Below are 10133 nucleotides of genomic sequence, written 5' to 3'. Positions count from 1 at the left end.
TTTTTTCTGCATCTAGCTCTGAAAAAATATTTGGCCTTCTAGTAGTGTGTCGGACATTCTCTATTAGTCCATCTATACTGACCTCCATCAGGTTGCAAATTAAAACTAATTTTTATCTGCATCAACAGTACCTCTGAAAAAATATTTGGGCTTCTAGCAGTGTGTGGGACTTGTTCTATTAGTCCATCTATACTGACCTCCATCAGGTTGCAAACTGAATATATTTTTTTCTGCATCTACCTCTGAAAAAATATTGGGCTTCTAGCTGTGTGTGGGTCTTGTTCTATTAATCCATCTATACTGACCTCCATCAGGTTGCAAACTGAATATATTTTTTTCTACATCTACCTCTGAAAAAATATTTGGCCTTCTAGTAGTGTGTCGGACTTTCTCTATTAGTCCATCTATACTGACCTCCATCAGGTTGCAAATTAAAACTAATTTTTATCTGCATCTACAGTACCTCTGAATAAATATTTGGGCTTCTAGCAGTGTGTGGGACTTGTTCTATTAGTCCATCTATACTGACCTCCATCAGGTTGCAAACTGAATATATTTTTTTCTGCATCTATCTCTGAAAAAATATTGGGCTTCTAGCTGTGTGTGGGTCTTGTTCTATTAATCCATCTATACTGACCTCCATCAGGTTGCAAACTGAATATATTTTTTTCTGCATCTACCTCTGAAAAAATATTTGGCCTTCTAGTAGTGTGTCGGACTTTCTCTATTAGTCCATCTATACTGACCTCCATCAGGTTGCAAATTAAAACTAATTTTTATCTGCATCTACAGTACCTCTGAAAAAATATTTGGGCTTCTAGCAGTGTGTGGGACTTGTTCTATTAGTCCATCTATACTGACCTCCATCAGGTTGCAAACTGAATATAGTTTTTTCTGCATCTACCTCTGAAAAAATATTGGGCTTCTAGCTGTGTGTGGGTCTTGTTCTATTAATCCATCTATACTGACCTCCATCAGGTTGCAAACTGAATATATTTTTTTCTGCATCTACCTCTGAAAAAATATTTGGCCTTCTAGTAGTGTGTCGGACTTTCTCTATTAGTCCATCTATACTGACCTCCATCAGGTTGCAAATTAAAACTAATTTTTATCTGCATCTACAGTACCTCTGAAAAAATATTTGGGCTTCTAGCAGTGTGTGGGACTTGTTCTATTAGTCCATCTATACTGACCTCCATCAGGTTGCAAACTGAATATAGTTTTTCTGCATCTACCTCTGAAAAAATATTGGGCTTCTAGCTGTGTGTGGGTCTTGTTCTATTAATCCATCTATACTGACCTCCATCAGGTTGCAAACTGAATATATTTTTTTCTGCATCTACCTCTGAAAAAATATTTGGCCTTCTAGTAGTGTGTCGGACTTTCTCTATTAGTCCATCTATACTGACCTCCATCAGGTTGCAAATTAAAACTAATTTTTATCTGCATCTACAGTACCTCTGAAAAAATATTTGGGCTTCTAGCTGTGTGTGGGACTTGTTGTATTAGTCCATCTATACTGACCTCCATCAGGTTGCAAACTGAATATATTTTTTTCTGCATCTACCTCTGAAAAAATATTTGGCCTTCTAGTAGTGTGTCGGACTTTCTCTATTAGTCCATCTATACTGACCTCCATCAGGTTGCAAATTAAAACTAATTTTTATCTGCATCTACAGTACCTCTGAAAAAATATTTGGGCTTCTAGCTGTGTGCGGGACTTGTTGTATCAGTCCATCTATACTGACCTCCATCAGGTTGCAAACTGAATATATTTTTTTCTGCATCTACCTCTGAAAAAATATTTGGCCTTCTAGTAGTGTGTCGGACTTTCTCTATTAGTCCATCTATACTGACCTCCATCAGGTTGCAAATTCAAAATAATTTTTTTCTGCATCTAACCCAGCCAATAGTTTTGGCCTAATACCACAGTTTGGCCACTCAGCTCTGCTCGGTTACCATCCATTGTTTTTTTGTGCAAACAACTCCAGAGTTGTGAATTAGTTAACCACCAAAATGAGTGGAAAAAGGCCTGCTGCTGGTGGAAAGGGGAATAGGCGTGTTGGGAAGGGGAAAAAAGGTTGTGTCCGTGGGGTAGGTGTTAAAGCAACAGTAACATCTGCAGAAGAAAGACCATCTTCCAGCCAAACTAAAATGTCTACTTCTTTTAGCGGACAATGTGATAAGATCCCTTTCTTACGGCCACGCCAATCGCTACAAATTCCAGATGAGGCACAAAAACAGCAGGTGCTTCAACGGATATCAAGTGCTCCTTTAAGTGGGCTCTCCTCCACATCAACTTCAACATCACAAATACTCCAGTCCTCAAAGGTGTCACCCAAATCGCACTTGCTTCCTCACAGCTCCCAAATCTCCAGCTGCCCGTCTGAGTATGAGGTAGAACAGATGGTTGAGTCTGCAGAGCTGTTTACTCATACTATAGCCTGGGAATCAGAGGTCGACTCCAGCGCTTCTGTGAATCCAGACGAGGAAATGATCTGCACTGATGCCCAGAATCTTTATGAGTCGGATCCAGGACCAGACGCAGAAGGTTCTGACCATAATGTAGACCCTCATTCCCAAACTGTAACTCCTGTTGGTGGAGACAATGAGGAAGACGATGATTAGACTCAAATACCTGATTGGAGCGACAACTTTAGTTTTTTGTCAGGGCAGGAACAGGTTGGCTCTGAGGACGACGGGTGTGATAACGCACAGGGTGATGATGATGAGGTCGGAGATCCCACTTACTGTCAACCCACAGTCAGCCAAGAGATGAGGTCAGCAGAGGAGGTGGAGGAAGATGCTAGTGACGACGAGGTCAGGTTGCGCCTTCCTGGACAGAGACGTAGTACTGGAAGCACGTCAACAACTGCATCCTCAAACACAACTCTGCCTCTCACCACAAGTCGTGGTGGCTCTTCAGGTCGCATGGGTGCTAAGCCTTGCATAGCCTGGGCATTTTTTCAGATCGATAAAGATGACCCAACTCGTGTTATCTGTAACATTTGTCAGCAAAAGCTAAGTAGAGGCCAAAAAATACATAGTTTGAGTACTTCATGCATGAACCGGCACATGGACATGAAGCATAAGTTGCAGTGGGAAGCTCAGTGTGCAACAATGCGGCCTAGCCGGCCGGGCCAACCACCGTCTGCCATATCTTGTGCATCCGCGGCCTCTTCATCCTCTGTGACTGGGGGGACAGCAGTCACACCTGTTTTGGGGCGCAGACCTGCCACCTCTTTACCCACAACAGCCAGCGTGATTGGCAGGTCATCATTTTCTTTGGAGGTGGTAACACCAGCTGGTGTTGAGCGCTGTCCGACATCGATAGCACCACCTTTGGATGAAGGCAACCTAACATGTCCGCCTGCATCTTCCTCACAGACCGGCAGTTTGCCGGGGACACCCTTATCAACCCCGTCTAAGCACAATAGCCAGCCCTCGGTCCCTCAGATGTGGACAAGTAAAAGACCATTTCCTCCTAGCCATGAGAAAGCTAAGAGGTTGAATTTCACCATCTGCAAGCTCTTGGCTACAGAAATGCTGCCTTTCCGCCTGGTGGACACAGAGGATTTTCGAGACCTTATGTTCGTCGCAGTGCCCCAGTACCAGATGCCCAGTCGGCACTACTTCTCAAAGAAAGGTGTGCCTGCGCTCCACCAGCATGTCGCACACAACATCACCGCTTCTTTGAGAAACTCTGTGTGTGACAGGGTGCATTTCACCACAGACACTTGGACGAGTAGGCATGGACAGGGGCGTTACATGTCGCTGACTGGGCACTGGGTAACAATGGTGACAGCAGGACAAGGGGCTGCTGTCCAAGTCTTGCCCAATCCTCTTTATGTCAAAGTTCCTCCACTGCTTCTGCCTCCTCAACCTCCTCTCGGTCTTCCACCTGCACCCAAAGCCTGTCTGGTCATGCCACAAGCTTTCTAACTGCGCAGAAGGGATCCTGCACACCTCCTTACTATGCTGGCAGTAGGGCTCAACGTCATCAGGCGGTTTTTACATTGAAATGTCTGGGAAATGTGAGTCACACAGCTGAGGAGTTGTGGTCAGCTCTGGAGAACCAATTTCATGAATGGTTGTCTCCACTGGACCTGAAACCAGGGAAGGCCGTGTGCGACAATGCTGCAAACCTGGGTGCGGCCCTTCGCCGGGGCAATGTCACACACGTGCCTTGTATGGCTCACGTGTTGAACCTGGTTGTCCAGCAATTTTTAGCCCACTATCCCAGACTAGATGGCCTTCTGCAGAGGGCACGGTCGCTGTGTGCTCACTTCCGCCGTTCGCATCCCGCAGCTCAGCGACTTACATCTCTACAGAAGTCGTTGGGCCTGCCACTTCACCGGCTAAAATGCGATGTGCCTACCCGGTGGAATTCAACTCTGCACATGTTGCAGCGACTGTGGCAGCACCGACAAGCCCTGGTGCAATACGTTCTGACGTATAGCCTGGGCCAACGAGATTCAGAGGTGGGGCAAATCACGCTGGAGGAGTGGTCTCAGATCAGGGACCTATGCACCCTTCTGCACAGTTTTGAAATGGCGACGAAGATGTTTAGTGCTGACGATGCCATTATCAGCATGACTATTCCGGTGATTTACATGCTGGAGCACATGTTAAACAGAATTCGGAGTCAGGTGGTGGCACAAGAGGAGGTGGAGGAAGTAGAGGAGGAGGAGTTGTATGCGGAAGGGCTAACATCTGCAAGGTCCAGAAGGTCGGCAGCACCAAGGCGGCAGGCATGTGAGGGTGGGGGAGATGGTTTTACCAGGGCGCATGGTAGCAGCCAAACTAGTGAGGAAGGTGCAGGAGCCCAGGAAGAAGTGGAGGACGAACTGATGGAAGACTCATCAGATGAGGGAGACCTTGATCACATTTCTGTTGTGCGAGGTTGGGGGGAGAGGACAGAGGAAGGAAGCATGATTGTTACCTCGCCACCAACACAACAGGGACTTGGTGCTCCTGGATGCGCAACACACATGAGTGCCTTCTTGCTGCACTACCTGCAACATGACCCTCGAATTGTGAGAATTAGAAATAATCCTGACTACTGGGTTGCCACACTGTTAGATCCCCGGTACAAAAGTAAATTTGCAGAAATTATTCCTGCCATAGAAAGGGATGCACGCATGCAGGAGTATCAGCAGAGACTGTTGCAGAATCTTACATGTGCTTTTCCACAAAATACCAGTGGTGCACGTAGTGAATCTCACAGTTCCAACTTGCCAACCGTGGGACCGTCAAGTGTTCAGCACTCAAACCGTAACAGAACCACAGTATCTGCTGGTAACATCAATTTTGCGGAATCATTTCACCACTTTTTTAGCCCATCCTTTGCAAGGCCACAGGAGACAAGAAGTCTGACACATAGTCAACGCCTAGAGACGATGGTACAGGAGTATCTCCAAGTAAACCTTGAAGCCACGACTGTGTCACTGGACCCTAGCTCCTTTTGGGCTTCCAATCTGGATAAATGGCCGGAGCTAGCCACTTACGCCTTGGAGATCTTGTCATGCCCCGCAGCCAGCGTTCTGTCTGAACGTGTGTTCAGCGCTGCTGGTGGTGTGCTGACAGATAAGCGCACGCGGCTCTCCACTGATAATGTAGACAGACTCACGTTCATAAAGATGAACAAATCATGGATCCGAAACGACTTTTCTACCCCTGTGTCATCCTGGGGAGAGTAAAAGCTTGATGATTGGTTAAAATCACCCTACCAAACGTTTTAAGCTTTCAAATTACTAATCATGTTTATCTGTATCTTGACTGGAAAATAATTTGGGCTTTGTAGCAGTGTGCAGCACTGATCCTATTAGGCCATCTATAATAAGCTCCACCAGATTTAAAATTAAAAATAATTTTTAGCTGCATCTAGCCCGGAAAATAATTTTGGGGCTCCGAGATGCGCAAGACACATAAGTGCCTTCTTGCTGCACTACCTGCAGCATGACCCTCATATTGTCAGAATTCGAAGTAATCATGACTACTGGGTTGCCACACTCTTAGATCCCCCAAACTTTTCGATCAACCTTTTCATTTTAATAAAGACCAAAAAAATGGTCATTTTTGAAATTATAAGCATTAGCAGGTTGTTAGAAACTGAAATCAAACAGTTTTCAACTCAAAACTTTATTCTAGGTGATGTTACATTTTCACATAGGACCCCTTGTTCGAAAGGAGCTTCTGAACTCTCTCGTCCATTGAATTTGTCAGGTTTTGGATGGTTTCTGCTTCAATTGTTTTGCATGAGGACAGAATACCCTCCCAGAGCTGTTGCTTAGATGTGAACTGCCTCCCGCCATCATAGACACTCCTTTTAATGATGCTCCAAAGGTTCTGAATGGGGTAGAGGTCAGGGGAGCATGGGGGTCACACCATAAGTTTGTCCCCTTTTATGCCCATATCAGCCAGAGATGCAGATGTTTTATGTGCAGCATGAGATGGTGCATTATCATGCAGAAAAATGATCTTGCTGTGAAATACACGGTTCTTCTTCTTGAACCATGGCAGGAAGTGCTGTTTGAGAAAATCTACATACATTATGGAGTTCATCTTTAGCGCCTTCAGGGATCCTAAAGGGGCCGACAATCTCTCTCCCCATGATTCCAGTCCAAAACATTACTCCACCTCCTCCTTGTTGGCGCTGTAGCCGTGTTTGCGTGGGGTGTCCATCAACCAGCCATCCTCCACTCCATCCATCTGGACCATCGAGCGCTGCACGGCACTCATCCGTGAACAAAACAGTTTTGAAATCAGTCTTCATGTAATGTTTGGCCCACTGGAGCCGTTTCTGCTTGTGTGAAGTGGATAGAGGAGGTCGACAGGATGGCGTTTGCACAGCTGCAAACCTCTGAAGGACCCTGCATCTTGTTGTTCGGGGGACGTTGGAGGCACAAGCAGCTTCAAAAACTTGTCTGCTGCTATGACAAGGCTTTTTTGCCGCTGCTCTTTCAACCTGACGTAATTGCCTGTAGGAAAGAGTCCTCAATTTGCCCTTATCAGCACGCACACGTGTGTACTGTGAATCAGCTACATACTTCTTGATTGCCAAGACACTTCATCCTGATCATCGCACAATGTTGATTGTAGTCATGCCTTGACCTAAACACTCCACAATTTGTTGCTTCTCAGCAGCCGACACATCCTTTTTCTTTCCCATTTTGGCAGAAAATGTAGGCTGCTTAATAATGTGAGAGAGCCTTCTTAAGTAGTCTTGCCTTTCATTGGACACACCTGCCAAACTAATTAGCACAGGTGTCTGCAATTGCTTACAGTGATATAAAGAGCCCTGACACACATCACCATCAATGAGTTTAACTGACAAACAAACAAATTCTTCCCTTATCACTCCTAAACACTTTTTGCATAATAATTTGGAACGCGGTGTACATGTGCTTTTCCACAAAACACCAGCGGTTCACGTAGTGAATCTTACAGTTCTAACTTGCCAACCGTGGTCTGTATGGAATTGTTCAATAAAGGGCCCAAAATTAAGATAACATAGATGGGAGAGGTCTCTATGAATAGGAATTCCTAAGTATTTGATACCCTGTGAGGGCCAGGCAAAGGGAAAGTTGGACTGGATGGAATCCTATATGGATTTGGGGAGGGAGACATCGAGGGCCTCAGACTTCGCTGCATTGATTTTAAAATTTTACCATGTAACAAAGTGATCTATTTCAGCCATAACAGCATGGATGGATATATGTGATTGAGTGATATATACTAGGACATCATCAGCAAATAGAGAGCACTTGTACTCGGTGCCTCCCACCTCAATCCACCTAATATTGGGGTTATGGCGAATTGATGAGAGCAGGTGCTCCGTCACTAGGATGTATAAGAGAGGGGACAGAGGACATCCCTGCCTTGTCCCATTGGTGATTGTGAAAGGTGATGAAAATGTTCTGACGCACCCCCTGGGCCTTGGGACACCCGGAGCCGGACCCTTTTTGGTGGATGCTGGTGGTTGTAGTCTTCGTGGCGGCGACCCGGTTCCGTGGCTCAGGGCGGTCAAACCAGTGGCGGAACTATTTATGTGGTTTTGATGTTTAAATGTCCGACTACGCCACCCGTGGATTGCGGTCAGAGTGAACCGCCGCTACAGGGCAGACCGCTGAGGCTGGTGTTGTGGGTGCAGCAGAGCGTAGCATAACTCCCCACGGGAGGAGTATAGCCTCAGGGCAGTGTATGCGGAGGATGGGGGTGATGGTGCAGGGCAGCAGCAGTAACGACACGGAGTCAGTGATGCAGTCCAGGGCCTTTACTCACAGTTCTTATTATCCAGACCACGTCTGCAGGTAACAGCTGCCCACGTCGTACTGTGCTCACCAGGTGAGGGGCTCAGACAACTCCCAGATAACTTTGGAGCACTTCACAGGACCCCCTTTGTGTGTCCTTTGTCTGGCCTTTCTTACCAACACTTCTGTCCGGCTGCCTCGGGCCTCCTCTTGGTAAACTTGGCGCCAGTTTCCCTGTCCCTATGTGGTGCCTTCCTAGCGGGTGTAGCGAGGGGCTGCGCCACATAAAATGTCAGAGCCTCCGGTTTCTAGCTGAGGGTCGTTTCCTGCCTCCACTAGTTCGGGGACCGGTCTCCCCCTTTGGCCTGACCCCTCCACGCAGGTGGATTCGGGCGTGCGGTGGCGACTCGCCCGTCCGCACCCCTGGGATCCCTTCATTCCTCGTTCCTGGAGCCTTCTCCGCTCCTCTTCCTTCCTTCTCCCTCTTCCAGGCCTGGGCCTCTGTTACTAGGCCCGCCTCCGGAGCAGAGCTCATGCAGAGCCCCTGCTCCCTGCCACTTCTGCTCAGACTTCTCTGCACTGAACTAAGATGGTGCCCACCTTTTATACTCCCTTCTCAATGCACCCAGGAACTGCTTCCTCCCTGCTCCTGCACTACAGGGTTCCCCTTCCTCAGTGTTCCCTCCCCCCACTCCAGCCAGGGACAGGGACTGTCGTGCCCATCTCAGGGGCATATTGGTCGCCCTGCCCCACGGCAATGTGGTGTAATGCATGCAGGTGTCGGGTCCTGATCCACACTCCATCCTTACCTGAGAGTGAGATATCACACCTCTGGGTGAGGTGCAATATGTCTGTAGCAACCGAGCCCTCAGGGTGCTACAGTTCCATTTATCTTCAGCCTAGGTGACGTATTGCGATACAGGGCCGTGATTTTGGCTATAAAAGGGTCCCCTAGACCCCTACCCCAAGCTTTTTAAGAGAATCATATATGGCGTGCCAGGAGACTCTATGGAATGCTTTCTCAGCATCCAACGAGAGTATCTAATTACAAATTTTTAACTGCATCTAGCCCAGGAAATACTTTGTGCCTAGTAGCAGTGTCTGCTAGTCAGCGGATTATCCCGGCTGTTAAGCAAGCTACACCACCTGTAGTTTAGACACTTAATTTTTTCAAAGGAAATGCTTCGGGACCATGGGATACTCAGTGAAGAGCATCAGGAGGCACCCCAAGGCATAGGGGCTGGGACTGGCAGTAGGATGCCTTGCGGTGGACAGCCGAGCTCGATCCTTATAAAAGCTTTTTAACTGCAGCAGCTTTAGTGGACGCTACTGGAGCTGGAATTACGCGGCTGCTGGCATGAGACTTGCCCTCCAATAGATCCTTGTAAATGGATTTAAAGTGTATTCATTCAAATTAGAGAGACAATTTAAATTAAAAAGCTTAGAGCTGCCTCCACCACAGGGGGGCTCGCTCGACCCACCAGCGGACAGGCACCAGTATTGGAAGAGGGGGGCTGGCCATCAGGGTTCACCGCGGCTCTGGCACAAACCCGGCGACACGGAGGTGGCACGGGCAGGAGCGGACTGGCCGTGTCGGCTTCTCACTTTTTGGATTTTAGAAGGGCATGACATGCCTATATCTGTGTCTCCCCCTCCTTTTACTCCTCCACCTCTTTTATTTTCGCATGACTATATGTACTTGTCACTTTTCCATGTGTTAGTTGTGTCTTCTGAGCAGTTTGTCAGCTTTTGGACACCTTTGAAGGTGTTTTCTATGTGTTTCTATGTGTTTTTGTTTGCCTGCCATTGGTTTTAACGGTGTTCGAAGGTGTTCGACGAACAGTTCGACGAACAGTTCGGCGAACACACGGGTGTTCGACG

The sequence above is a fragment of the Phyllobates terribilis genome, unplaced genomic scaffold (assembly GCF_046119375.1).
Source record: "Phyllobates terribilis strain yellow unplaced genomic scaffold, ASM4611937v1 Scaffold_2__4_contigs__length_985480577, whole genome shotgun sequence".
NCBI lineage: Eukaryota > Metazoa > Chordata > Amphibia > Anura > Dendrobatidae > Phyllobates > Phyllobates terribilis.
This window is presented reverse-complemented; position numbering follows the sequence as displayed.